The sequence below is a fragment of the Anomaloglossus baeobatrachus genome, chromosome 1 (genome assembly GCF_048569485.1).
Source record: "Anomaloglossus baeobatrachus isolate aAnoBae1 chromosome 1, aAnoBae1.hap1, whole genome shotgun sequence".
Taxonomy (NCBI): Eukaryota; Metazoa; Chordata; class Amphibia; order Anura; family Aromobatidae; genus Anomaloglossus; species Anomaloglossus baeobatrachus.
Genome location: NC_134353.1, coordinates 953,938,448 through 953,965,550, shown reverse-complemented (window position 1 = coordinate 953,965,550; position 27,103 = coordinate 953,938,448). Strand labels below are relative to the sequence as shown.

Here is a 27,103-nt window from a genome sequence, read left to right as displayed (position 1 = left end):
ACCAAAACCACGGCCCCGGCCGTAACCCTAACCCCTTCAAAGCGCTAGCCCCTTTTCAGAGCGAAATGACCCCGGGTCCGAAGGCGCTCGATGCACCCACAAACGAGCCCGGATCCGAGCGACTCGGTTGCAGCCGAGCGCGGGGCGGTACACATCGACTCTTCTGGCGTCACGAACAGGATACTTACCTAATCACCTACCTGGTGAAGTGCGCCTTGAAGTGGAAGTCAGCGGTGACCCGTTGAAAAATTTCAGAATCCGCCATCTTGCCGCCATCTTTTGGCGCGAAGATTCCCGCCAAAGCCTTCTCCCCCGCGAAAAGAGCGTGAGAGTTGAAGCCCCGCCCCCTGGGAACTCGGCTGTGCCAAAATGCGAGCAGTCAAAGAGCGAAACTGTGAAGCGAGTGCCGCGAAAAGACCAAGGGGGGGCGGGTGAAGATTCTGACTCGTGACCGAGCGGATAAAGGGCAGGAACTCCAGGACTCTGCCACCCGTTTGGTTCCTGGACCCCGAGCAAGCACCATGTCCGCCCTGTCTGGCAAGCCCGCAACCCCGGAGCCCGCGCCTTGAACAGCGGCGTGTGTGGATGCCCGGACGATGCTAATGTGAAGCCGCTTGCAAGCCCAGGTGCGGTTCCTGGTGGAACGATGGGTGGCCGAGATGGAGGAGATAGCTGCGGCTGTGCGAGTGCGTGAAGTGGAGGCAAATTTTGGAGAGCGGGTAAGCGACCCATGCCCCTATGTCCCCGAGGGACCGGCCGACGCGGCTGAGGGACCCGATCTGCCCCCGCTCTCCATGTTGCTTCCCTCACCACCCGGTACCGGTTGCCACTGCTCCCCCGCTCGGTCCGCTGCCCCCGACACCGGCAGCGGAGCCCGTCCCATCCGTCTGTGAGGACCCACCTGGAGAAGATACGGCCTGCGGACGGCCGTTTATGCGGCCCGCACCAATCCCACTCCCGTGGAAGATCAGTTCTCAGAAGATGCCCGTTCCCGGAGTGGACCCGCCGGTCCCGGAAGTGACCGCGCCCCAGCTACCTAAGGCCCTGGCAGTCCGCCCGGCCAAGATGGAAGTACCCGGTGACCGGAAGGAGGTCCAGCGGGCAAAGCTGGCCGCTCCCACAAACCAGGCCTCGGCTGAGGTGTCACAGGGTTGTTGCTGCAAAGAAGCACAGCAGGCCATGTCACAGCGGTGTTCCCCAGTGCAGAGGGTGCCGGTCGTAGCCGGCACGGGGGATCTCCGGCTGGGCCCAACCCCGCGCAAAGGGAGCAGGTAGACGCTCCGTATTTGGAGCGGCAGCAGCGCCAGCTTGGCCAGGAGATCACGGTATGTGAGAAGCAGAAGGCTGAGGTGCTGGCCCGAACCATCAGGGAGAAAGAGAATCTCCGCAGCGCCACCTATCGGGTGCGGGGCCCGACTCGGGAAGGCCAGGTCCGCCAGTTTGACCCCCACCGTGGGTGGGGGTTCATCTTCGAGCCCGGCCTGGATGCCGAGATCTTTGTATCCAGGAGGGATGTGTACCCCCACCTTCCGATTGGTCACCCGGACCGTGACCTGGAAGCCGGAGAGCTGGTCACGTACACCCAGCATTGCGGGGAGAGGGGCTGGTTCGCCCTTGATGTAAAAAGGAGGGTGCGCCGCAGTACCTAGTCCCCTCCCCCGCCATACAGCTCCATGGAAGAAGAATGTTGAAAAGGTAGCGGTTCCCGGCTACCATGTTCCTGCCCTCGTTGGGACTTTGTTTGATCCCACTGTTTTACACCCCGTTTAAAAAATAGAGACAAGGCCGAGAACGTGCAGGCCACCCAATAACGTTTGGGCTTTGTAAATAGCCCCTTGGACCACCTTTCACACCTACAGTCTCCGGAGAGGCTGGTTGGAGGAAGGGCCTGCGGTGGAGTCGGCCGAGGTCCCGTCACCATAGAAACCGGTGATAACCCTCCGGGGTCAGGGGTCCCCTGGACGTGGGACCTCTGAGAGACTGCCGGGTATGGAACTTTGTATCCGGCCCGTTGTGGGCAATACCCATACCTGGGCCCGTTTCCTGGACTGGGGAAAAGGGGTGCTGACCTGTTCTTAGAGGCAGCATCAAGGTGTAGGTTTGCTTGGGTGGGCAAATGAAAGGACCCGGTCCCATTCCCGTTTAATAAAAATGTTTTCTTTATATATATATGTTTACAACATTAAACTAAGATGCCTCCCGTAAGGGATGATTCCTTAAAATCTGCTTAAAATGTAAAAAGTTAATATATTTGTAGATGTTTTCCCGTTTTATCTTTTGCAGTTACAAAATAAACCGTTGGTGGCTGGACAGCCCGCGGACGGTCTGTATTAAACCAAGGGGGAATGTGACGCCCTGGACTAGCCAGGTAGTCAGAGGTAGGCCCTTGCACAACACCCGTCCCCTAAGAAGGTGTCATCAGCCAACCTTAAAACCCTAGTTACCTCCGTCCGGGTTTGATGGACACACCAGGGGGCATGCCCAGGCGGTTGGATACGCCCACTGAGAAGTTCACAGGCCCGGAGGCAGGAAAAACAAGTTAGATAGTGGTTAGCCTTGGAGTGGTGTGGAGTGAAGTCCAAGTGCAGAGGCAGACCTGTGCCCAAGTCTGCCGCAGTCTAACACCAGGTGTCTGGGTCGGAGCCCATCCACCTCTGGCTAGGAGGCAGACGGGTGGCCTTAGCCTGCAGGAGCCGGGAAGACGGCTCGGTGGAACCGTAAGGGACCGGGGCAGGGTAGTGTCCCGCCGGTATCGAACCGGGGAACCGACTGGAAACTGAAGCACAAAAGGGGAGTACTCAGACCCCGAAATGAGGTCCCAAAACTACCGGTCCCCGTTGATTACCGTATTTTTCGCTTTATAAGACGCACTTTTGTTCCCCCAAATTTTGGGGGAAAGTAGGGGGTGCGTCTTATAATCCGAATATACGGGGGGGGGGTGTATATATATATATATACACACACTACAGAGTCCAGGGGAGGTGCGGGCAGCTCTGGAGCTCTGCTGGGGGACTTATGAAAGCTGGGAGCAGAAGCCTTTAATCTCCTGCACCCGCTCATATAATATGCACAGCTGCTGTCCACCACCATGGTGCTGAAAGTGCACCGCGGCGATAGGCTGGGGCAGCAGTGTATATTATATCTGCCTGCCCCTTCTTTGATTGCACATGCCCCCTCCCCCGTGTTAGCTATGGCCCCTATGCTGCTGCAAACAGTAAAATAATAAACTTTTTACTCACCTCCTCCAGCGTGTCTGCCAGGCCTCCCTCCTGCTGCTGTGATAAGGTACAAGAGATTTCACTCTGCCGTGCCGATCACATGACCGGCCGAGAACCAGGAAATGCAGGAGGCTGGAGATCAACCCCGAGGAGGGGACACAGACAGGACAATGCTGGAGAAGGTAAGGAAAGTTTATTTTCCTAAAAGCAGCAGCATGGGGCGATATATAACACAGGGAGCTGTGTGCCAGCAATAGTGGGCCATGTGCCGCTACATGGGGCCGTGTGCCGCCACATGGGGCCATGTGCCAGCAATAGTGGGCCGTGTGCCGCCACATGGGGCCATGTGCCAGCAATAGTGGGCCGTGTGCAGCCACATGGGGCCGTGTGCCGCCACATGGGGCCGTGTGCCGCCACATGGGGCCGTGTGCCGCCACATGGGGCCATGTGCCAGCAATAGTGGGCCGTGTGCCGCCACATGGGGCCATGTGCCAGCAATAGTGGGCCGTGTGCAGCCACATGGGGCCGTGTGCCGCCACATGGGGCCGTGTGCCGCCACATGGGGCCGGGTGCCGCCACATGGGGCCATGTGCCAGCAATAGTGGGCTGTGTGCAGCCACATGGGGCCGTGTGCAGCCACATGGGGCCATGTGCCAGCAATAGTGGGCCGTGTGCAGCCACATGAGGCCATGTGCCAGCAATAGTGGGCTGTGTGCAGCCACATGGGGCCGTGTGCAGCCACATGGGGCCATGTGCCAGCAATAGTGGGCCGTGTGCAGCCACATGAGGCCATGTGCCAGCAATAGTGGGCCATGTGCCGCCACATGGGGCCATGTGCCAGCAATAGTGGGCCGTGTGCAGCCACATGGGGCCGTGTGCAGCCACATGGGGCCGTGTGCAGCCACATGGGGCCGTGTGCAGCCACATGGGGCCGTGTGCAGCCACATGGGGCCGTGTGCAGCCACATGGGGCCGTGTGCCGCCACATGGGGCCGTGTGCCGCCACATGGGGCCGGGTGCCGCCACATGGGGCCATGTGCCAGCAATAGTGGGCTGTGTGCAGCCACATGGGGCCGTGTGCAGCCACATGGGGCCGTGTGCCGCCACATGGGGCCGGGTGCCGCCACATGGGGCCATGTGCCAGCAATAGTGGGCTGTGTGCAGCCACATGGGGCCGTGTGCCGCCACATGGGGCCATGTGCCAGCAATAGTGGGCTGTGTGCAGCCACATGGGGCCGTGTGCAGCCACATGGGGCCATGTGCCAGCAATAGTGGGCCGTGTGCAGCCACATGAGGCCATGTGCCAGCAATAGTGGGCTGTGTGCAGCCACATGGGGCCGTGTGCAGCCACATGGGGCCATGTGCCAGCAATAGTGGGCCGTGTGCAGCCACATGAGGCCATGTGCCAGCAATAGTGGGCCATGTGCCGCCACATGGGGCCATGTGCCAGCAATAGTGGGCCGTGTGCAGCCACATGGGGCCGTGTGCAGCCACATGGGGCCGTGTGCAGCCACATGGGGCCGTGTGCAGCCACATGGGGCCGTGTGCAGCCACATGGGGCCGTGTGCCGCCACAGTGGGCCGTGTGCCGCCACAGTGGGCCGTGTGCCGCCACAGTGGGCCGTGTGCCGCCACAGTGGGCCGTGTGCCGCCACAGTGGGCCGTGTGCCAGCCACAGTGGGCCGTGTGCCAGCCACAGTGGGCCGTGTGCCAGCCACAGTGGGCTGTGTGCCAGCCATAGAGGATGTGTGCCAGGCATAGGGGACATGTGGCATCACTGGGCCATATCCAGATTCAGAGGGCTAATTTTAGGATGGGGGGGGCTATGAGGGACATATACCCTATATGATTTGTCAGACGGACACTGGCATTATAAGACGGACCCCATTTATTAAAAAATTCTCTATTCCTTCACCAAATTTGGGGGTGCGTCTTATAATCAGGTGCGTCTTATAAAGCGAAAAATACGGTAACTGATTGAGGTCTGGACTTTAGGTCCTTTCCCACCCAAGTCCCGACTGAAGACAACAGCCCACCGAGGGGGATAGAAAGCCACCGCACAGGCAGAGAGATCCCACGGGCCAGCGTCTGCGGGCAAACGGGCTCTCCCGACATACACAATGCCGGGGAGCAGGCTCCCGTTGCTGAAGCACCGGCAGCCCAAAGTACAGTACAGGGTGCGGGAGAAAGGCGGAGACCACCAACCCGAGTGGGGGACCAGACGCAGACGGCTGCGGGCACCGACCACCATCATCTTGGTTTACCAGAGACTCTTGTGCATCTATCATAGTGAGTACAATTGAGCCCTTGGGCCGCGCACCGCCCTGCACCGCCAAGCACCGACATACCCTACCAATCGGGTCCCGGGGCCATCACCCTTACCCACGGAGGGGTTAACACCTTTGCTGCGCAACCTCTCCCCCGGGTGCCTAGTCAACAGCAGCGGTGGTGTCCACATTCACCATGACCCGTGGGTGGCGTCAAGAACTTAACCAAAGCCACGCCCCGGCCGTAACCCTAACCCCTTTAAAGCGCCAGCCCCCTTTCAGAGCGAAGTGACCCCGGGTCCGGAGGTGCTCGAGCCACCCACAAACGAGCCCGGATCCGAGCTGCTCGGTTGCAGCCGAGTGCGGGGCGGTACAAATCCATCATCTCCTATTACACTCATGTCAGTGTGTGACAGATACAGAACATGGAGACATAAACCCAAATAACAGGAGCGGATGGAGATTACTGCTCTGAGGGTCGGTAATGCTGCTCACCAGGGAGGAGGAAGAGACAGAGATGGCAGAGTATTATCATCACATAACAAATATCATGGTTACATGAAAGACGAGCGTCACCTCTTATATATAACCCATTGTGTGCGGATAGGATGTCCGGGGTCCGGCAATTTAATCCTGATATTGGGGGGGGGATTCTTGAGCGATTCTTCTACTGACGTAATTTCATCAGTGAATGTGCAGGAGACGAGTTTAATAATAGGAAAAAAAAAGTATTTGTATTTTCTGATTTTCTTCTAGAAGAGAAATGTACAGATTTTTTTTAATCATAAGATGCTGAAATGTAACAAATCTCTCCTTGGTTGTCCATTTCTGTTGCTGACTCCTCCATCTTATAGAGAATTTATGGAAGGAAAGGGGCTGCAGAGCGGTATTCTGTAAGAATTGATTGCTCCTGCACTGGCTCGCCTCCTCTTTTAGCAGCGCCTGGATTATACCGCGATGCAGCCCCTTTCCTTCCATGATCAGTTCCCTGTCTTGTTCCCTGGGCGGTCGGAGCCGGCGGTCGGTGCAGCGGCTTCTGGAGGATTTTCCTGGGCAGTTTCCAGTGTTGTACCTGCTAGCACAACTTGTGGGGTGAGCGCTGTAGACAATGTTTTGGTTGCTGTACTCGACCGATTCACACATGGAGCCCTGTCCTCTGTCCTTTTTTTTTTTTTATATATTTTTATTAATTTTAATAAAACATTACATAGAAAAAACAACTTGAAAATAGAAATTCAGCGTAAGAGTGAAATCTGTTGTCCTTGTTATTTTTAGACGAGAGTGTCAGTGACCTCTTCAGCACAGCTTACAGTTTATACACAGATCATCGCGCATCAAGCGTTACATTTCAGGATATACCTATGGGCCAGTCCCTTGTATTCCTTTCAGTTCTTCCCCACCAGCCCCCCCCTCATTCTCCCACTTCCAAACCTCCCGAGGTGCCTCGTAATTTTTCCGTATGGTACCAGACTGTGTCAAGGAACGGTCTCCTCATTTGTGCCATCTCCTCCGGCTAGAATATGCTATTATGAAATTCTTCCATTTTTTAAAGTATTTACCAATTCTCTCTTTTTCCCTCTCGGCATCCAGCCCCTCCAGAACCAGTAGATGTTTCATCTGAATTATAATATCATCTAAAGAGGGGATGTTAGGAGAGAGACAATTTTTAAGTATCGCCCTTTTAGCTGATAGCAGAATAACATGCAGCAATGCGGGTGGGTATTCCAACCTGCCCCCTCATCATTCTCCTCCCATTTATGGAATAAGACCAAAGTGGGTGTCAGGCGGATTGTGAATTTCCAAATTTCAAAAACACATTTTGTGATTTGAGTCCTAAGACGTTGGAGATGTGAACAGGACCACAACCCATGGAATAGGTCAGTCGGCTCATCTTTGCACCTAGGGCAGTGTGTAATTCTGTCTGGTTTCGCTTTTGTCTAGGGGAGATTGAACGCAAATATTGCCCTGTGTATTATTCTGAACTTTGTTTCCCTCCATTCCTCATTCATGACTGTTTCATGGAGCTGGGCGCACCCCTCCCTAATCTTCCCACCCAGGTTTGGACTATTTGGCTATGTCCACACACTGCATTTTTACCTGCGTTTTTGTTTTTGCTGCAGAAATTTCTTGAGAAAATGGTTGTACCTTTCTGCAGATATTTCCCAGCAAAACCTATGGCAAAAAAAATTAGCTGTGCACACTGCATTTTTTTCTTAAGAAAATTCTTTCAGTAGATTTTCTTAAAGGGACTGTATCATCTAATTTTTATTTTATTTTGTAGGCCAAATCAGCTAACAATATTATTATAAGTATGTAACAACTATTTTCTTAATGTATTTCAACTTTTAAATATGTAAAATAAAACTTTTATATTAAAAATACTTATAATTGCCAGTAGGGGGAGCTTCTTCCTGTGTACACATCAAAAAGCTATAGTAATCCTTAGTAGAATTACGATAGCTGCAAATTTGGGCAGTCACTAGATGACATGCCTATTCTCCTCCCCTTTTGGGTGTTACACTGCACCCAAAAGAGGAGGAGGTGTATTTCATAGTAATGTGTTGCCATTTTCTGGGTGACTGTATATGAATTGTACAGCTCCACCTGGAAGTAAAGTGGAAACACATTTATACATATATATATATATATACAGACTGCGGTCATTAGTCTCCCGTGCGGCCGCAGGCCCGCTCCCGTGTGGGCAGCAGGCCCGCTCCCGTGCGGGAGATGAAGCAGCTGGAAATCAAGTGAACAGTAGAAAAAAATAAAAAAGACATACTCACCTGTCTGCAGACTCCCGGTGCCATGCCCGCTCCCAGCTCCTCTTACGGTACCGCCGCTCCGGCTGTGTGCCGGCTCCAAGGCTTATCCGATGGATGCAGGACCTGGCGGAGAATCACCTGATGCAGTCACCTGACGCATCAGCTGATTGCAAGTCTCACGGTGATGCTGGCTTTTTACCGCCCGGCTATCAGCTGATGCCGTCAGGAGACTATCAGCTGATCACCGGCAGCTCCTGCAGCGATCGGACAGGAGCCAGCATGTAAGTGTGTAGGGTTTTGTTGTTTTTTTTTTCACTGATGCATCAGCTGATTGTATAAACAGCTTTTATATAATCAGCTGATGTGTGATGTGATTCACATCCTTTATCCTGACACAACATCTGATCGGTATGTCTTCCAGCAAACCGATCAGATGATATTGGACGGTGCGGGACCCTTAACCCAGGATAAAGATGGAGTCACTAATTCTGTTGTGTTTTATTTCTAATAAAAATATTTTTCTGTGTGTTGTGTTTTATTTTATCTTTACTAGAAATTCATGGTGGCCATGTCTAATATTGGCGTGACACCATGAATTTCGGGCTTAGGGCCAGCTGATAATATAAAGCTAGCCCTAATCCCATTATTACCCAGCGAGCCACCTGGCATCAGGGCAGCTGGAAGATTTTGATACAGCGCCAGAAGATGGCTCTTCTATGAAAGCGCCATTTTCTGGGGTGGCTGCGGACTGTAATACGCAGCATGGGTGCCCAGAAAGCTTGGGTACTCTGCACTGCATATTCCAATCCCCAGCTGCCTAGTTGTACCTGGCTGGACTCAAAAATTGGGCGAAGCCCACGTCTTTTTTTATTTTAATTATTTCATGAAAGTCATGAAATAATTAAAAAAAAAGGGCTTCGCTATATTTTTGGTTCACAACTGGGTACAAATAGGCAGCTGGGGGTTGAGTGGCAGCCCGTACCTGCCTGCTGTACCTGGCTAGCATAAAAAATATGGCGAAGCCCATGTCATTTTTTTGGGGGGCAAAAAACTACTGCATACAGTCCTGGATGGAGTATGCTGAGCCTTGTAGTTCTGCAGCTGCTGTCTGCTCTACTGCATACACTATTGGATGAAGCATGTTGAGCCTTGTAGTTCTGCAGCTGCTGTCTGCTCTCCTGCATACACTATTAGATGGAGTATGCTGAGCCTTGTAGTTCTGCTCCCCCTGCTTGTCCCTCCAGCATACAGTCCTGGATGGAGCATGCTGAGCCTTGTAGTTCTGCAGCTGTCTGCTCTCCTGCATACACTAGTGGAGAATGAAGAACATATTGAAGAAGGAAATGTCAGACCTTTTATCTTTTTTTATTTTTTAAACAATCTTTAATGGCATTGTTCAATGATAAAAACGCATAAAAACGCAGTGAGCAAAAACGTAGCAAAAAAACGCGGTAAAAAATCATGCGTTGTTGCCGCGTTTTTTTGCAACAGGTGCTTTTTTGTACGTTTTTTGCTACAAAAAACGCACAAAAAAGCAGCATACAAAAAAAAGCAGTGTGTGAACCTAGCCTTTCTTTCAGTTACAGTTTAGTGATGAGGGGGTGTTATATAGACGCCTGCCATCAGTAAACTATGACTTATTGGCAGCTATGGGCTGCTGCCATTAACTCCTTCATTACCTCGATTGCCACCGCATCACGGCAATGGGAAGACCCGTGAAAAGTCCGGCACTGTCACATCTAATAGATGCGGCAATTACGGGTGGCTGCTGGATGATATTTTTAGGCTGGGGGGCTCCCCATAACGTGGGCCTCCCCAGCCTGAGAATACCAGCCCCCAGCTGTGATGCTTTAACCTGGCTGGTTAGAAAAATTGGGGCGGACTGCACGCTGTTTTTGATAATTTTTTTGGTTTACTGTACGCTATGGACCCGCCCACCGGCGGCTGTGATTGGTTTGGTTGCACTGAGACAGCTGTCACTCATCATTGGGGTGTGTCTGCCTGCAACCAATCACAGCCAACGGTGAGCAGGGAAGGAGTGAATACGAGATGGAATAATAAGCCGGCTTTGGAAAAAGCCACCGCCGTGAGAGCAGTGTGACAGCCGCCCGGTCATCGGTGAGTATGAAGCACTTGCTCCTACCCCTTTGGGGCATATTCTATTCCCCATAAACTTTATATGGGGAGCAGCATCCGGCCAGATACCGGGGATCAATCCTCTGCCGATCCACAGTCTGCGGGTGATTGGTCTGTCAGCCCTCGAAACCGCAGGGACCCGAGTAAAAGAATTGTCATGCAATTGTTTTAGCTGCAGGAATCCCGCAGTAAAACATGCAGCTGTCAAGATCCGGCAAGTGCGCACAGAGCCTTACACATATATACAGTGACTGTTACACATATATATATATACACAGACTGCGGTCATCGCACCCACATATATACACTGACTGTTACACATACAGTATACGCTGTATGGAACTGTATGGTGGCTTAGTAGTTAGCACTGTATGGTGGCTCAGTAGTTGGCACAGAACGGTGGCTCAGTAGTTGTCTCTCTAGTTGGCACAGTACGGTGGCTCAGTAGTTGGAACAGTACGGTGGCTCAGTAGTTGGCACAGTATGGTGGCTCAGTAGTTGGCACAGTACGGTGGCTCAGTAGTTGGCACTGTACGGTGGCTCTGTAGTTGGCACTGTACGGTGGCTCTGTAGTTGGCACTGTATGGTGGCTCAGTAGTTGGCACTGTATGGTGGCTCAGTAGTTGGCACTGTACGGTGGCTCTGTAGTTGGCACTGTACGGTGGCTCTGTAGTTGGCACTGTACGGTGGCTCTGTAGTTGGCACAGTATGGTGGCTCAGTAGTTGGCACAGTACGGTGGCTCAGTAGTTGGCACTGTACGGTGGCTCTGTAGTTGGCACTGTACGGTGGCTCTGTAGTTGGCACTGTATGGTGGGTCTGTAGTTGGCACTGTACGGTGGCTCAGTAGTTGGCACTGTACGGTGGCTCTGTACTTGGCACAGTACGGTGGCTCAGTACTTGGCACAGTACGGTGGCTCAGTAGTTGGCACTTTACGGTGGCTCAGTAGTTAGCACTTTACGGTGGCTCTGTAGATGGCACTGTACGGTGTCTCAGTAGTTGGCACTGTACGGTGGCTCAGTAGTTGGCACTGTATGGTGGCTCAGTAGTTGGCACTGTATGGTGGCTCTGTAGATGGCACTGTACGGTGGCTCTGTAGTTGGCACTGTACAGTGGCTCAGTAGTTGGCACTGTACGGTGGCTCAGTAGTTGGCACTATATGGTGGCTCAGTAGTTGGCACTATATGATGGATAAGGGTAAGATTAGATACACAGCTGTGCAGACAGTATCACACAGGAGAGAAATACACAACTCAGCACACAGTATCACACATGAGGATTAGATACAGCTCAGCAGACAGAATCACACAGGATAGGATTAGATACACAGCTCAGCACACAGTATCACACAGGAGAGGATTAGATACACAGCTGTGCAGACAGTATCACACAGGAGAGGATTACATACACAGCACAGCAGACAGTATCACACAGGAGAGGATTAGATGCACAGCTCAGCATACAGTATCACACAGGAGAGGATTACATACACAGCTCAGCACACAGTATCACACAGGAGAGGATTAGATACACGGCTCAGCAGACAGTATCACACAGGAGAGGATTAGATACACAGCTCAGCACACAGTATCACACAGGAGAGGATTAGATACACAGCTCAACACACAGTATCACACAGGGTAGGATTAGATACACAGCTCAGCACATAGTATCACACAGGGGAGGATTAGATACACAGCTCAGCACAAATTATCACACAGGGGAGGGTTAGATACACAGCTCAGCACACAGTATCACACAGGGGAGGATTAGATACACAGCTCAGCACACAGTATCACACAGGGGAGGATTACATACACAGCTCAGCACACAGTATCACACAGGGGAGGATTAGATAAACAACCATGCAGACAGTATCACCAGTACACACAGGGTAGCAAGCGGAAGGGTTGACACACACACACACACACACACACACACACACACACACACGAACGAACGTGGACGGGGCTGAGGATAGCTGGGGGAGGGAGGGGGTTTCATTACAGACGGTAACGGCAGGGGGCTGGTGAGAGCAGAGGGAGGACACACACACCGGCGGCCGCCAGAACGGGGCTGGGTACAGCGGAGGGACGTGATTTCATAACATACGGTAACGGCAGGGGGCGGGGGCTGGTGAGAACAGAGGGAGGGAGGGTTGTGTGATCGGTAACGGAGGGAGGGGAGGCGGCCCGGACTTACATTCCGGCGGTTGACAGGTGTAAAGTGGCGCAAAGAGCATGGATTGAATCTCCACAAAAATGGCGCTGAAATCTTCCCTTTGCTGTGATATGGACAGCCCAGGGGGCGCGTACAGATCACAGCACACACCCACTGTAACGTTATACATAGGGTGGGATGGCGACCACTGTTCTCTATGCACAGGGGCTGCCATAAAGGAGTGTGCAACTGTCATTACACACACAGCAAATCCAACATGGCCCCCAGTGCATACAGTAAAATTAGAATTACATAAAAACTAAATAAGCTACGAATTTCATTTTGAATTAGAAATACTTCATTTCAGAATCACTTATTTTAATAAAAAAATAAAAAAACGCGATATAGTCCCTTTAAGAAAAAGAATGAGCAGTCACTTCTTTTCTGCAGCTAACTGCATTATTCACTCCATTGACTGTAATGTAATCATGAAATAGCGCAGGGAATAACGCAGGTAGCAAGTTATGTGCGTTTCATTGCGTTTTCCTGTGTTATTCCCACGTTATTTCACGTTTTTCGGGACACAGTGTACATCACTGCCCTGCGTTTTGCAAGGAAGTGATGTGACTAGGAGAGGAAGAGGAAGTTCCTCCATTTTCAGTGGTGTAGGAAGTATACATATATAATGCACAGACACATAGAAATCTAATGTACATATTAAAAAAAAAAAAAAAAAAAAAAAAAGCGCGTGCTCCGCCGTATTTTTACCGTTCAGAGGCGGCCCGGTATTCTCAGACTGGGGAGGGCGAGGGCCAGGGTTAATACCCCTGCCTCCCGCAACCTAGAATAACAGCCCGCCGCTGCCCCGAGAATGTCGCATCCATTATGCGACAGTCCCGCTGTGTCCCTGACTCTTCCTGTTGCCGTGATGCGGTGGCAATCAGGGTAATAATGAGTTAATGGCAGTGTCTATGACACGCCGTCACTAATCTGTAAGTGACAGTAAAAACACACACACGCCCCGAAAAATTCCTTTATTTGGATTAAAAGACAAAAAGGCCCCTCTTTCTCCACTTTATTAACCCCCCCAAACACAGCTCCAACGTAATCCACACCGATGCCCCGCGGCGCTTCCAGCACTGCTCCAGCCGCGTCTGACAGTTCTCCACCCAGCCTCGTTCAGTGAGCGAGTGCTGAATGCGGCTCCCTGAGCGAGGCTGCAGAGGTAATTCCAGGACATTTCTCACGGTCGGTGATGTGAACACATTACCGGCCGCGAGAACTACAGTGTGTCCTCAGTGTGTCACAGCTGATTTATAAATACTGTGGGGGGGGAACACAAACATAAATAAAGCTGGAATATCTATCCCTCTATTATGTATCTATGTATCTCTCTATCCCTCTATCTATCTATGTATCTCTCTATCTATCTATTTTCTATATATCTATGTATCTATTATCTATGTATCTATTATCTATGTATCTCTCTATTATCTCTCTATTATCTATCTATTATCTCTCTATATATTATCTGTTACAGTAGCTGTTAAAAGCATTAAAAAACGCAGGGACCAACCTGCAAAAAACGCACCAAAACGCAGTAATAACGCATGCGTTATCACCTGCGTTATTGGTGCGTTTTTTTAACGCAGGTGCGCTAATCCTTCACTCAAGAAATTTCTTAAGAAAAATAATTTTTCTAGTGTGCACATAGCCTTAAACTGCTTTTCCTAAGACCTAAAGAAAGCCTCCGTATGTTGTCCAATGAACCGATCTCTCATTGCCCCATACAGCCACGATATAAAGAACGATGTGGCCGAGTTTTTTACCAGGCAATCAAACGTGTTACAGATCGCCTCCCGGGACACATCCACCAAATTGTTTAGGACATTGTGTTTCACTTGTCAAATTGAATTATCTGATTAGGTGTAAGGTGGTACTTCTCCTTCAATTCCTTCCTTTCTAGCCACCTCAATTTGCTAGGATGTAAGAGATGAAAGACATTACAGATCCCCTTCACTCGCCATTCCTCAAAAAGTTTACTAACCCCTTGTAAGAGCTCTGGGTTCTTCCAGATAGGTACGTATTTAGAGATTCAATGTGAGAGTTCGTAATGTTTCCTTACTATCTTCCACGTTGCTATAGTGTCTCTAAACAGGGACGAGTATTTTAATTGTGGAGGTAATGCCGACTGTCGTGAGTGTTAGGTTGACCCCTTAATAGGTCACAACTGTTGCCAGCGATGACCAAATGCGGAGGGAGTCCCGGTCACCCCCCCCCCACAGCTTCTCTCAACCCCATTGAGATACAGATGGAGGCTGGTATCTGCACATAAGGCAAGAGTGTGCGCTCTGAACTCAAGTTTATTGAAATATACAGGTTTTATCACGCTAATTTGGGCGTAGCTATGTCGTATGCATAATTATGAGTTTCGATTCTCGGCATAAGCGTAACTTTCCATTTCTCCATATCTCAGCAAAAGCATAAACTTTACTTGTCCTTGGCTACGCAAAAGTCTTATCTCTGTCCTTGCAAAAACATAAGCTTTGTCTGTCCTTGGTTCTTTCTCAGCGTATGAAGCGTAGATGAGTCTGTTTGTGCTCTTTGCAGCAGCGTGGGTATCTATCTATTCAATTTTAGTTAACTCTTTCCTCACAATCCCCCCTTTGGCATGCGTGATGGGACTGGATCCTATCGAGAATCTGGAATAGCAGGCTGGTCACCGGATGCTGTTCAAGCCGCGGGTTGCCTGGGGGTGTGAAGTCTTCAAATCCACATCCATCCTCCGGGTACTGAGCCTGTATACCTCCCGACAAGAGTCACATCATAATACGCCAAGGTGATTCTATAGGAAAGAGCAGAGAAAAAAAGTATGTTAGCAACTTCATATTGGTGCTGAATAATCATTATATTTGCATTTCTTCACGCAGCAGGAAAACAGAACCATTAACAATTTAAACACTACATAGGCCACTAATAGACAGAGTAGCACTTGGAATACTGATTGCAGTATCCCCATTAACCATCCTCCTATTCCCGTAAACCAATTGGCGGGGTTAAACATTGAAAATGTATTGCTCCACCATGCATCCGAGCTCCTGAGTACCTCCTCATCATGTTTTTTTCTCAACTTTTGTATCTCAGTTAGGCTGGCTTCCGGTTTTAAGGTTCCTTTTGGGTCTATGTAGTGACAACAGCTGGGACCTATTACTTGGCACATCTCCCCTTGGGCTGCAGTGAGGTAATCCAGTACCAAAGTATGTTGGTTGGTTACAATGATTAATTGTCTCTGTATGACAATGGTACTATTTGCTGCTTGGAGAACCTCGAAAATATGATCATCAAGATAGTCGGTGCTTTCCACCAACTTATCATACATCTGCATTACCATAGGGTAGAGGAAAAGGGTGCTGAAAAGTTTGTTGGCGTGGCTCATTTGAATTACATGGGGGTCGGCCACTAGGCCTGTCTTTGTTATCTGCCACTCTCTTTACCAGTAGGTGGAGAGGCATTTTTCCTGCCGGTATATCAGTAGTATGAATAATGAAAGTGGCAGGCCTCAAACGGGCTAGGGTGCAGGTGCCATTTACTCCTACTGGGAGCCATTTATAGGCGTTGTAGCCACAAATCCAGTAGGTTTGCGCTGGGAGATCCCAGATGGCAGAATGTTGTAGTATTAGTCTATGCACTATATCTATAAAAGCTGACATGTTTCTCAGCATACACCATCCGAGAAGTTGGCCTAGGGGACTACAATACCCTGCAGACTGTTCACCACAGGTTTCCCGGCCAGGCACATATGGGTCAGAATCATTGCACCATAAATTTCCGGGTTTGGAATAACAACTATCATTTGTGCCTTCTGGAAACAATTAGTTGTATGCCCACCTGTGGTCATGCAGATGTCTCTCAAACAACAAGGGTTTAAATGCATCTGTACTGTCAGAGGTTCGTCCAAAACTTATTTTAATTCCCTCCATCGGAATATTGCCCATGATAGGTGTTTTTGTGAAATTACGGGGTACCCAGCTGTTTCCTTTAAAGGCTTAATATTGTTGGTTTCCGGGAAGGCCGGTAGTAAGGTTGCCTTGCCACCAGGGGAAATCTACCCATCCTACTATTGGTATGGGTACACTAGTGTTCCACAATTTTTGATACTCTGTGTCATTAACTGATAGTCTATTGAAACAGCCTCCCCATTGGAACACTTCGTTTATCGGTACTGGTATAGCTAAGTAAGGCATGGAGGAGGCTGTCACAGGTGCGTGTGTACATATCCAGCAGTATTAGGCCTTCTTGCAGTGACTGGCATGGACCCATGTCGATCTTCCCTCTAGTTTGACGGAGGTCGGTGTGGTCAGCTGGACAGTCAAAGGTCCTTCGAATCATGGCTCGAGGGTCTTTCTCACGTGTTTCTTCAGGTAGACCCGGTCACCAGGTTTTAGGGAGTGGGTTCCTGGAATGACATCTGGATCGGGTAGAGAAGAATAGACCCTTTGGTAGGTTTCAGTTAGTTTATGCTGCAGGGAGACAACATAAGATGTTAGGCTATCACATTGCAGGTGTAATTCCTGCGGGAAGTAGTCTCCTAATCTGGGGGCACTTCCAAAAAGTATTTCGAATGGTGAGAGCCTGTGCTTTCCCTGCGGGGTGGTCCTTATAGAGTAAAGAGCTATGGGGAGACATTCTGTCCAAGGTCTACCAGTCTCCTCCACTGCGTTGGCTAGTTTGAGCTTTAGAGTTCCATTTAACCTTTCCACTTTCCCTGATGACTGTGGGTGGTAAGGTGTGTGTAAAGGCCCCGTCACACTAAGCAACATCGCTAGCAACATCGCTGGTAACGAACAACTTTTGTGATGTTGCTAGCGATGTTGCTGTGTGTGACATCCAGCAACAACCTGGCCCCTGCTGTGAGGTCGTTGGTTGTTGCTGAATGTCCTGGGCCATTTTTTAGTTGTTGCTGTCCTGCTGTGAAGCACAGATCGCTGTGTGTGACAGCGAGACAGCAACAACTAATGTGCAGTGAGCAGGGAGCCAGCTTCTGCTGAGGCTGGTAACCAATGTAAACATCGGGTAACCAAGAAGCCCTGTCCTTGGTTACCCGATATTTACCTTTGATACCAGCCTCCTCCGCTCTCACTGTCAGTGCCGGCTCCTGCTCTGTGCACATGTAGCTGCAGCACACATCAGGTAATTAACCCGATGTGTGCTGTAACTAGGAGAGCAAGGAGTCAGCACTAAGCATTGAGCGCTGCTCCCTGCTCTGTGCACATTTAGCTGCAGCACACATCAGGTAATTAACCCGATGTGTGCTGTAACTAGGAGAGCAAGGAGCCAGCGCTAAGCATTGTGCGCTGCTCCCTGCTCTGTGCACATTTAGCTGCAGCACACATCGGGTTAATTAACCTGATGTGTGCTGTAACTAGGAGACTGGGGGCTGGTCACTGGTTGCTGGTGAGCTCACCAGCAACTCGTGTAGCCACGCTCCAGCGATCCCTGCCAGGTCAGGTTGCTGGTGGGATCGCTGGAGCGTCGCAGTGTGACAGCTCACCAGCAACCTCCTAGCAACTTACCAGCGATCCCTATCGTTGTTGGGATCGCTGGTAAGTTGCTTAGTGTGACTGGACCTTAAGGCTGACTGAATGCCTAACAGGGAACAGGTATTCTGGAAAATTTGTCCAGTAAAATGGGTACCTCGGTCTGACTCTATAACTTCGTGGAGTCCAAACCGGGGTACCAGCTCACAGGCTAATTTCTTTGCTGTGATTTTGGCTGTGGCTGAACTGACAGGATAGGTCTCTGGCCATCCGGAGAAGAGGTCTACACAGACGAGTACAAATTCGTAAATGCCATGTGTTGCCAGTTGGATGTAATCTATTTGTACTCTTTGGAATGGGGCAAACATCTTTGGCATGTGTCTTTGCGGGGTTTTTGTTAGTTGGCCTGGATTGTGCTGTTGACAGATGTGACAAGCTTTTATTCTCTGGGAGGCGTATTGTTTGAACCCGGGGGCTAGCCAATGAGGTTGCATCTGGTTCATGATTGAATTTGTGCTACCGTGCATAGGGTAGTGGAGTATTTGGAAAATGGCAGGGAACCAACTGCGTGGCAGGACGGAAAGTCCGTTTAGGCGCCAAATCCCCTCCACTTTTTGTGCCCCCTTGGCCTGCCATCCGGCCTTTTCTACCTCAGAGGCATTTTCCTGTGTCTCAGAGAGGTTCTGCGTTTCTTCCTCCGTCGTTGACCCTGTTTCCGTCTCCTTCAAAGAGAGTAAGGCTGCTTGTTTTGCTGTTGGTCGGCCAACTGATTTCCCCTAGCAGATATGTGCAGAGGTAGTGGTTGCTTGGTTATGACTTCATGTGGGGTTACAACCGCAAATCTGGTGTGGAATTTGCCTGTTTCGTCGGCAAATCTGCTACCATCCACAAAAGGTTCGAAGTCTGGATTTGTAAGTGGTGTTGTTTGAATATTGTGCAGGGGCTTCGCCTCATGTTGGATGAGTTCTTGACAATCTTGGTCAAATGGTGCGCTGGTACGTTTGTCACTCTCTTCCTCTGTCCCCCCTTCTAAACTTGTGAAGATCAGAAGATCAGCAAGGTTTAGGCTTGTAACTCGAGCGAATGAGATGTTTGGGGGTAGCAATAGCGCACATTGAAGTCTGACTTGTCTAGCCATGGAGAGGTGTTTGAGCTGCATTTGGCTGAGAACAGCATAGATATCATGGCTGGTAAGGATGGTGGTTGGGAAATCGAGTGAGATTTCGGATGCTTTCTGCAGTATGTTTGAAACTGCTGTAACAGCACGGACACAGGTTGGTGCTGCTCTGGTGACGTCAAGTTGAGAGGAGTAGTACCCGATTATATGATGTTTTTCTGTCTTCTGGGTGAGTACTCCTACGGCAAATCCTTGAAGTTCTGCCACGAACAGGTAAAAGTTGAGATCGTAGTTTGGCAGTGCCAAAGCCGGAGCATCAATCACTAGTTTCTTGAGCTGCTGGAAGCTTTGTCGAGCTTCTTCCGTAAGGAAGAATGGAACATTCTTGGTGCAATCATATAATGGTTGCATGGGTAGTGACGCATTGGGAATCCATTGTCTGCAGCAGGGCTGTGGAGTCGGAGTCGTGGAGTCGGAGTCGGAGTCGGAGCTCATTTTGGTGGAGTCGGAGTCGGTATAAAATGCACCGACTCCGACTCCTAAAATATATAATAAATTGGGGACAGGAGTGCAATGCAGAATGTGCTGAATATTTTACTAAATAATAACATTTAGTATAATGCTTATATTTAAGTGAAACATTTATTGTAGTACAATGTGAACATCAGACATTTAATTGTTTTTATGATACAATAATCAAGATATTTGGATAGAACATAAAATATTTATTGGAATACAACTTTAGAACACAAAAAACTAATAAATTGTAAATATGTAATATATATATATATATATATATATATATATATATATATATATATATATATATATATATATATATACACACACACAGTGTATATACACACACAAGATATATATGTAATCTACTGTATATTACATATAGTATTACATATTTACAATTTATTACAGTTTTTTGTGTTCTAAAGTTGTATTCCAATAAATATATTTTATGTTCTATCCAAATATCTTGATTATTGTATCATAAAAATTATTAAATGTCTGATGTTCACATACACATATTCATGTACTACAATAAATTTTTCACCTAACTATAAGCAATATATGTAGGAGCCGGAGTCGGAGCCGGAGTCGGAGTCGGAGCCGGAGTCGGAGTCGGTGCAAGAGAATTTGAGGAGTCGGAGTCGGAGTCGAAGGTTTGGCTTACCGACTCCACAGCCCTGGTCTGCAGAATGATATTAGTCCTAAAAATCCTCTGAGTTGTTTGAGGTTCCCAGGGATGCTTGCTTTCCTGATTACTTCTTGTCTGTCCGGGCTGAGATGTTTTTGTCCTGCAGAGAGACAATGACCTAGGAAAGTGACCTTTGTCTTGCAGAATTGTAACTTGTCCTTACTCGCTTTGTATCCTGATTCTGCTAGGAAGATTAGAAGGCTTATTGAAGCTTTTTTACATTCTTCTTCGTTTGGACAGCAAAGTAGTAGGTCATCCACATATTGGAGAAGGACACAGTGGTCAGGGGGCTGCCAGCCTTGAAGGACACTACTCATAGCCTGAGTATATAGAGTAGGGGAATGCTGCATCCCTTGTGGCAGTCTTTTCCATGTGTATTGGTTTTGTTTATGTGTGAATGCAAAGAGGTCTTGACATGCTGGATCCAATAGTACCGAGAAAAAGCGTTGGTAAGATCTATGACTGTGTAATGGGTAGAAGTAGCCGGTACCTGTGTGAGTAGAGTATGTGGGTTGGGAACAACGGGAGTGTGGGGCTCCAGTATTGAGTTTAATGCACTCAAATCGCATACCATGCGGTACGTGATTGGGTCACCTTTTTTCACTTGTGTTTTCTTGACAGGAAATAGCGGAGTATTGTATTGAGACTTCAGAGCTCCTGACTTCACTAGTTCTTTTATTTGGTGATCCAGGGCGGCTTCCTGTTGAGCGTTAAGAGGATATTGTCTTAGCTGTGGTGATGTAATTCCAAGTTTGACTGAAACTTTTACGGGGGGCACGGGTAGTGTGCTGAGGTCAGTTTTCGATGTGGACCAGAGTTTTGCGGGAACTTTGAGAAGTACCGGGTCCGTGTTTGCTTCCTGTGTGGCATCAAATTCCAGTCGATCTTCGATCATCTGAATGGTGCACAGGACTTCTTCTGGAATATCTTCTGGAATTCGCAGGACAGCAGAGCCATCTTCGTTGTAGACAATTTGAGCTTGTAATCTTGATAGTACATCTGCTCCCATTAGGGCTGTAGACTGTCGTGGGGACACTAAAAATCTGGACACAAATATGTGTGGTGCCAGTTTCACCTTTAATGGATGTGTTACTGGGATTATCTGGGCTTGTCCATCAAAACCGGAGACTATAGTAGACTCGGGCGAGATAGAGTCTTCAGGTATCAGGTCCCTGTGGAGTATGTAGCGTGAGGCGCCCGAGTCCACCAGAGCCCTTATTTCCTTGTTACCAATTTGAAGGGGGACGTGTATAAACGGACCTCTGGCATCCCTATCCCGTGCTGCCCAAAGTCAGGCAGTCTTTTCTTCCTGACTCTCGGGTTGGTTTTGAATATCCTTGAATATAAAATTCTTTCTACAGTCTCTGATCACGTGTCCTTTTATCCCACAATAGTAGCAGGTCGGTCCCTTTCTTCTTGTGACCGTCCACTGCCGCTATGACGACTTTCTTGGTCCTTTTATCCTTTGCGTCAGTTTCTAAACCACTTGCTTTGTTGACTAGAAGATCTATGTCCTCCATGTTCCTCCATTCGGGACAGCACGCTTTCAACCTATCTGCCAGAGGTGCATGTATTCCATCCATGAAGGATCTTACAATGAGGCGACGTATCGCGCTGGCTTGTAAGTCCAGCCCTTTATCTGCGAATGACTGCATCAATCTATAGTAAAAGGAACTGACATTCTCCACAGGACCTTGGTGTACTGGTCCCATTGTGCCCTTAGTTCTTTACTCCTGGGCGCAGAAAAGATTGAGTCTTTTCATGAAATCCTGGCCAGATACCACAGTATGGGTATCGTCCGGAACATGCCCTGTCAGATGGGCAGTAAGTTTGGCATACATTTCAGGGGACATTTTGACTCTACATAAACCCTCCATGTCCAACCAAGTGCTCCGGTAAGAGACCTGTATTTGGTCCAAGTAACGTGAAAAACTGACAGGGTTTCAATTCAGGTCAGGGGCATTCTGTAGGAAAGCCATCTGTTTGGCAGGCGTCCAGGGTACGTATACCTCATACGCACGGGGGACTGCATCTCTGGGATCATTTGGATGTGCTGGGTCGACAGGTGGTGTTATGAGGATTCTTCTTTCCACTACAGGATAAAGAGGCGTTGGTGCTGTGGCTTGTTTATAATGTGGGGCTCCACAGGCCAGGCATGTTTCTCCCCAATTCGGGTTTTGTTGGCCACAATTGGTGCAGGTCCATCCCTGGGGTCCTGCTGTTTGTGGGGTCGTTGTATGAGTAGTCGACGGGTACGGGGGAGGCTCAAGATCCTTATTAACTTATTTCTCAGTCTCTTCCCATGTTTCCCATGTTTCTGATTCTTTATGATATATCCAAACTTGATCGTGGACTGTCTTTGCCATCTCAGAAAGAGTTCTGACCACATACGTCCATGATTTATCTGCTATTACTCCTGCTCTGCTAGTTTTTATCTTGTCCCATTTGTTGGGGTCCTTTCCCTTCAATCCAAATGTTTTAAGGACCTCCTTGGACTGACTGGCTATACTTTTCACATGGTAGCAAATAATGAGATACGGCAGGGTGCATCCAACTCTGTCCTTTGATATTCCTTGACCCATTCTTCGTCTATTCTCTTCAGCTTTTAGACCGTTGAACGTCCCTTGGACTAATCTCACCTATCCTGGAAGTACCTGGAAGCTGACTCCTTTTTCTGTATTCCTATTTAAGGTGGAGCCCTAACTTTGTTCAGAGGGGGCTGAGTATGGAGAATGGTCCTGAGTTACCCTTCTTATAGTGGAGATATATTCTATATCCGAGAAAAATGGCAAACAGGGCTCCTCCAGCTAACACTAGGGCGGTGAATATCACATCCATTAGACAGGACAGACACACTATTCCCTTAGCAACAATCACTGACGTGAGGGCCTATGAAGTTGGTTATCTGGTTCGTCCCAAGGTGGGTTTAGCACTGGCACTGGTCCCACTGCACTCGCTCCGGAACCCAAAGGTATCCGGCCTGGCCCTGGGTGAACAGTTTTAGCCTGGAGGAACCAGATGTTACCAACTTCTCTGATCTATGTCAGACAACAAAGGCAAAGCACAGAAAAGCAGACAAAAAGACTAAGCACAGAAAAAGATCTGCTGGCAAGAGTTCTTTCTCTCAGAGTTCAGTAGTGACCCACCAATTACCCAGTCTCTACTCACAGTGTCCCTCTTGCAGCGGTGAGGAAAGAGGAGGACAGAGATGGGGAGCAAAAGAGCAGAAAAGCTTTCAACTCTTACCTGGCCAGGTGTTTCTGGTCCCCACGTCTGGTCACCTCATCCTCAGGATGGCAAGACGGTCCACTGGATCCTGGAGTAAGCGCGGGTCCCTGTTTGGGCGCCAGAAATGTTAGGTTGACCCCTTAATAGGTCACAACTCTTGCCAGCGATGACCAAATGCAGAGGGAGTCCCGGTCACCCCACCCAGCTTCTCTCATCCCCAATGAGATACAGACGGAAGCTGGTATCTGCACCTAAGGCAAGAGTGTGCGCTATGAACACAAGTTTATTGAAACATACAGGTTTTATCAAGCTAATTTGGGCGTAGCTATGTCGTATGCATAATCATGAGTTTCGATTATCGGCATAAGCGTATCTTTCCATTTCTCCATTTCTCAGCAAAAGCATAAACTTTACTTGTCCTTGGCTAAGCAACGTCTTATCTCTGTCCTTGCAAAAACATAAGCTTTGTCTGTCCTTGGTTCTTTCTCAGCGTATGAAGCGTAGATGAGTCTGTTTGTGCTCTTTGCAGCAGCATGGGTATCTATCTATTCAATTTTAGTTAACTCTTTCCTCACATGAGTGTAACAGAGCCAAAAGTTCCCAGGGTTGGGCATAGTCCCTTCAAAGGCTATTGCCGCGTACTGTCCGGAGCCATGGATCCAATACATCAAATATCTAGTTAGGCATGCTATACTGTATCCTCTAACATTTGGGAGGTTTAGACCTCCATTATCTAATATCTTTAGAAGCCATCAGCTTCTTTACCCTATGCATAATAATAAATAATAATAATAATAATATGCGTGGCTGTTTCCCTCTCCAGATAAAATGCAAGAATGCGTTATTTAAAAATACTACATTTGGAAAGTTTAGGCCATATAAAGTTCCGGGGACCCTTCCGATTTTCACCCCTAAATAAGTTATAAATGACTTGGCTACTGAGATCCCCGCAAAAACCTGGGTTTGGAGCTGGTGTATACTCTGTACAACTCGCACTTTGTTGTATTGATCCAAAAACCTGAATATTCCCCAAATGCTCTCAAAGTATACAGTATCCGCAGAACTTGGTTTATTGGGTCAGAGAGGAAGAGTAAGATGTTGTTTGCGAAAAATGTTGCTTGGAGTCATTTTTTATTTATGGAGATACCTTGAAATATAGTCTAGCCCGACAACAGTCTCACCAGGGGTTCAAGTGCCAAATTGAAGAGCAGCAGTAAAAGAGGACCAGATAAAAGGGGGGTCGACAAGAAAACAGGAATGTATACTTGTGCCTTTGGGGACGGGTATATTGCTCGGATATATGTGTAAAAGGATCCCGAGAAATGCATCTCATCTAATACTCTATAAAGCCATGGCCACTCGATGTTATCAAAGGCTTTCTCAGCGTCTATTGTTAGCAGTGCAGGGGTTTCTGTGTCTTTTAGGCTTGAGGTTTACTCTGTCCAGGGCCAGGAGGACTTTTCTAATGTTTGCCGTGGCAGATCTTTTCTTAGCGAAACCTGCTTGGGCAGGAGAGATTAATTGTGGCAAAATTTCTGCTAATCAGTCTGCCATTGTTTTGGACGTTTTTTTGATGTCTACGTTAATAAGGGATATTGGTGGGGCGTGGCCTGAGCAGCATGTGAGACAGGCGTGTGGAGAGTGAGCTCCTGCCACATAATCCTCTCTTTATCCTGTTCCAGCCGGTCTAAAGTGACTTTTTCCGCTTCCCTGCACTGGTGATATCATGCAGACTGCGGAGAGAACCTGGGAGATAAGAGCAACATGACCCGTGGCCGGAGGGCAGAGAGGGAGCCGCAGGAGAGCGAGGCCTCTGCCTCCAACATGGCGACGGAAGCTGGAGCTGGTGGCTGCAGCGGGATGTCGGACGCTGCGGCCCGCCTCAGCAAGTATGCGCGGGCTCAGCCTGGGATCTCTGAGGCTAATGCTGGCGTCGCCCTCTGTGCAGAGACTCCGCAGCTACCGGGACCGGACCCAACGGGAGAGGAGGAGCAGCGGGGGTCAGTGAGTAACATGGCGGTCATCGGCCCTGAAGAGGTGCAGGAGGCCCACCTGCAATGCCCTGGGGGGAGGTATGCTGCAGAGATATTAAGTGTCACATAGCCTGGAGCAGTTGAGCCCATTATTAAAGATGTGCTGCATGCTGTGCATACCTGTAATTCTATGCTAGCCAGCATGAATATGCAACTCGGAGGAATTAAATGGGATATTTCTGATATCAAACGAGCTGCAAGGGGTTAATGTGCGGGTGGGGGCCCTGGAAGACAGAATCAGCGCCACAGAGGACCGGCTTTCCCCTGAAACACGAGACCTTGGCAGAGCAATTCATAACATCCCCTTGCTCAGGGCCAAAGTAGATGACCTTGAAAATAGATCTCGTCGCAGCAATCTCCGCCTGGTTGGGGTCCCAGAGAAAGCGGAAGGTAACAACCCGGTGGCCTTTTTTTGAAACATGGCTCCCTAAGACACTAGGCACGGATCTGTTCTCTCCCTTTTTACAATAGAGAGATCACATAGGATCCCCAATTGGCCCCCACCACCTGTACTCCTCAAGCTGCTCCACTTCAGGGATAGAGACATTGCGCTCCGCAGGGCCCGGAAGATTAAAGATCTGGGTATCGATGGTCATAAAGTCTCACTGTTCCCTGATTTTTCTCCTGAAATCCAACAGAGGAGGGTGCAATTTATTGAAGTAAAAAGCGTCTGAGGCAGTTGCAAATTCCCTACTCCATGATGTATCCTACCAGGCTGAGAGTGGTGGCGGATGGTGGGACACAATTCTTTGACACACCAAAGGATGCGACAGCATGGCTTGATATTAATGAAAAATTGCTGCGCAGAAACAACCGCTGAAGGATACTGTTAATTCCTTGCTGGATTGGCGGGATGGAATTGGATATGTTATCCGGCTGGATCATTTCTGCACGGTTGGCAGGAGCCATCCAGATGGGTTGCCTTATAATTAACAAATGTTCAGGCGTTTAACCTGTCGTGTGCTTTTTTGAGGTTTTCTTTGGCCCCACATCCGTCTTTTTGAGAGAAATGTCTTGGTTTCTTGAATGTTTGTTACTGTTTTGTTTGTCTGGATTGTTTTGTGCACCTGTCTGGTATACACACGTCTGCAGAATGACATTACGGATTAATTTGAAGAGGTCTCCCTGCTGCCCCCTTTTGATACATATGTATGCTCACCCCAATGGCGAAGGAGGTTAATATTATAGTGGCCTGGAATGTGCGGGGATTAGGTGATGACACCAAAAGATGTGCTGTCTTTATGTTCTTACAACAACTTAAGTCAGCATTAATATTCCTGTCAGAGACACTCTTGGTAAAGGACTGGATTCATCTGTTACACAAAAATTGGATAGCCCATGAGTATCACTCTGTATATTCCACACATTCCAGGGGGGTCAGCGTTCTGGTACACAGGTCCGTGCCGTTTGAGTGTCTTAAATTTTCTGTCGACCAGGA

General features: G+C 48.9%; 1 protein-coding gene and 1 pseudogene across 1 annotated transcript in view; one reads left to right on the top strand and one right to left on the bottom strand.

Annotated features, from left to right (window-relative positions):
- LOC142257368 (uncharacterized) overlaps window positions 1-27,103 on the top strand; it is a 560,365-nt gene that overhangs the window by 496,311 nt on the left and 36,951 nt on the right. The window lies entirely within an intron of this gene.
- On the bottom strand, window positions 15,425-21,924 carry LOC142303558 (uncharacterized; annotated as a pseudogene).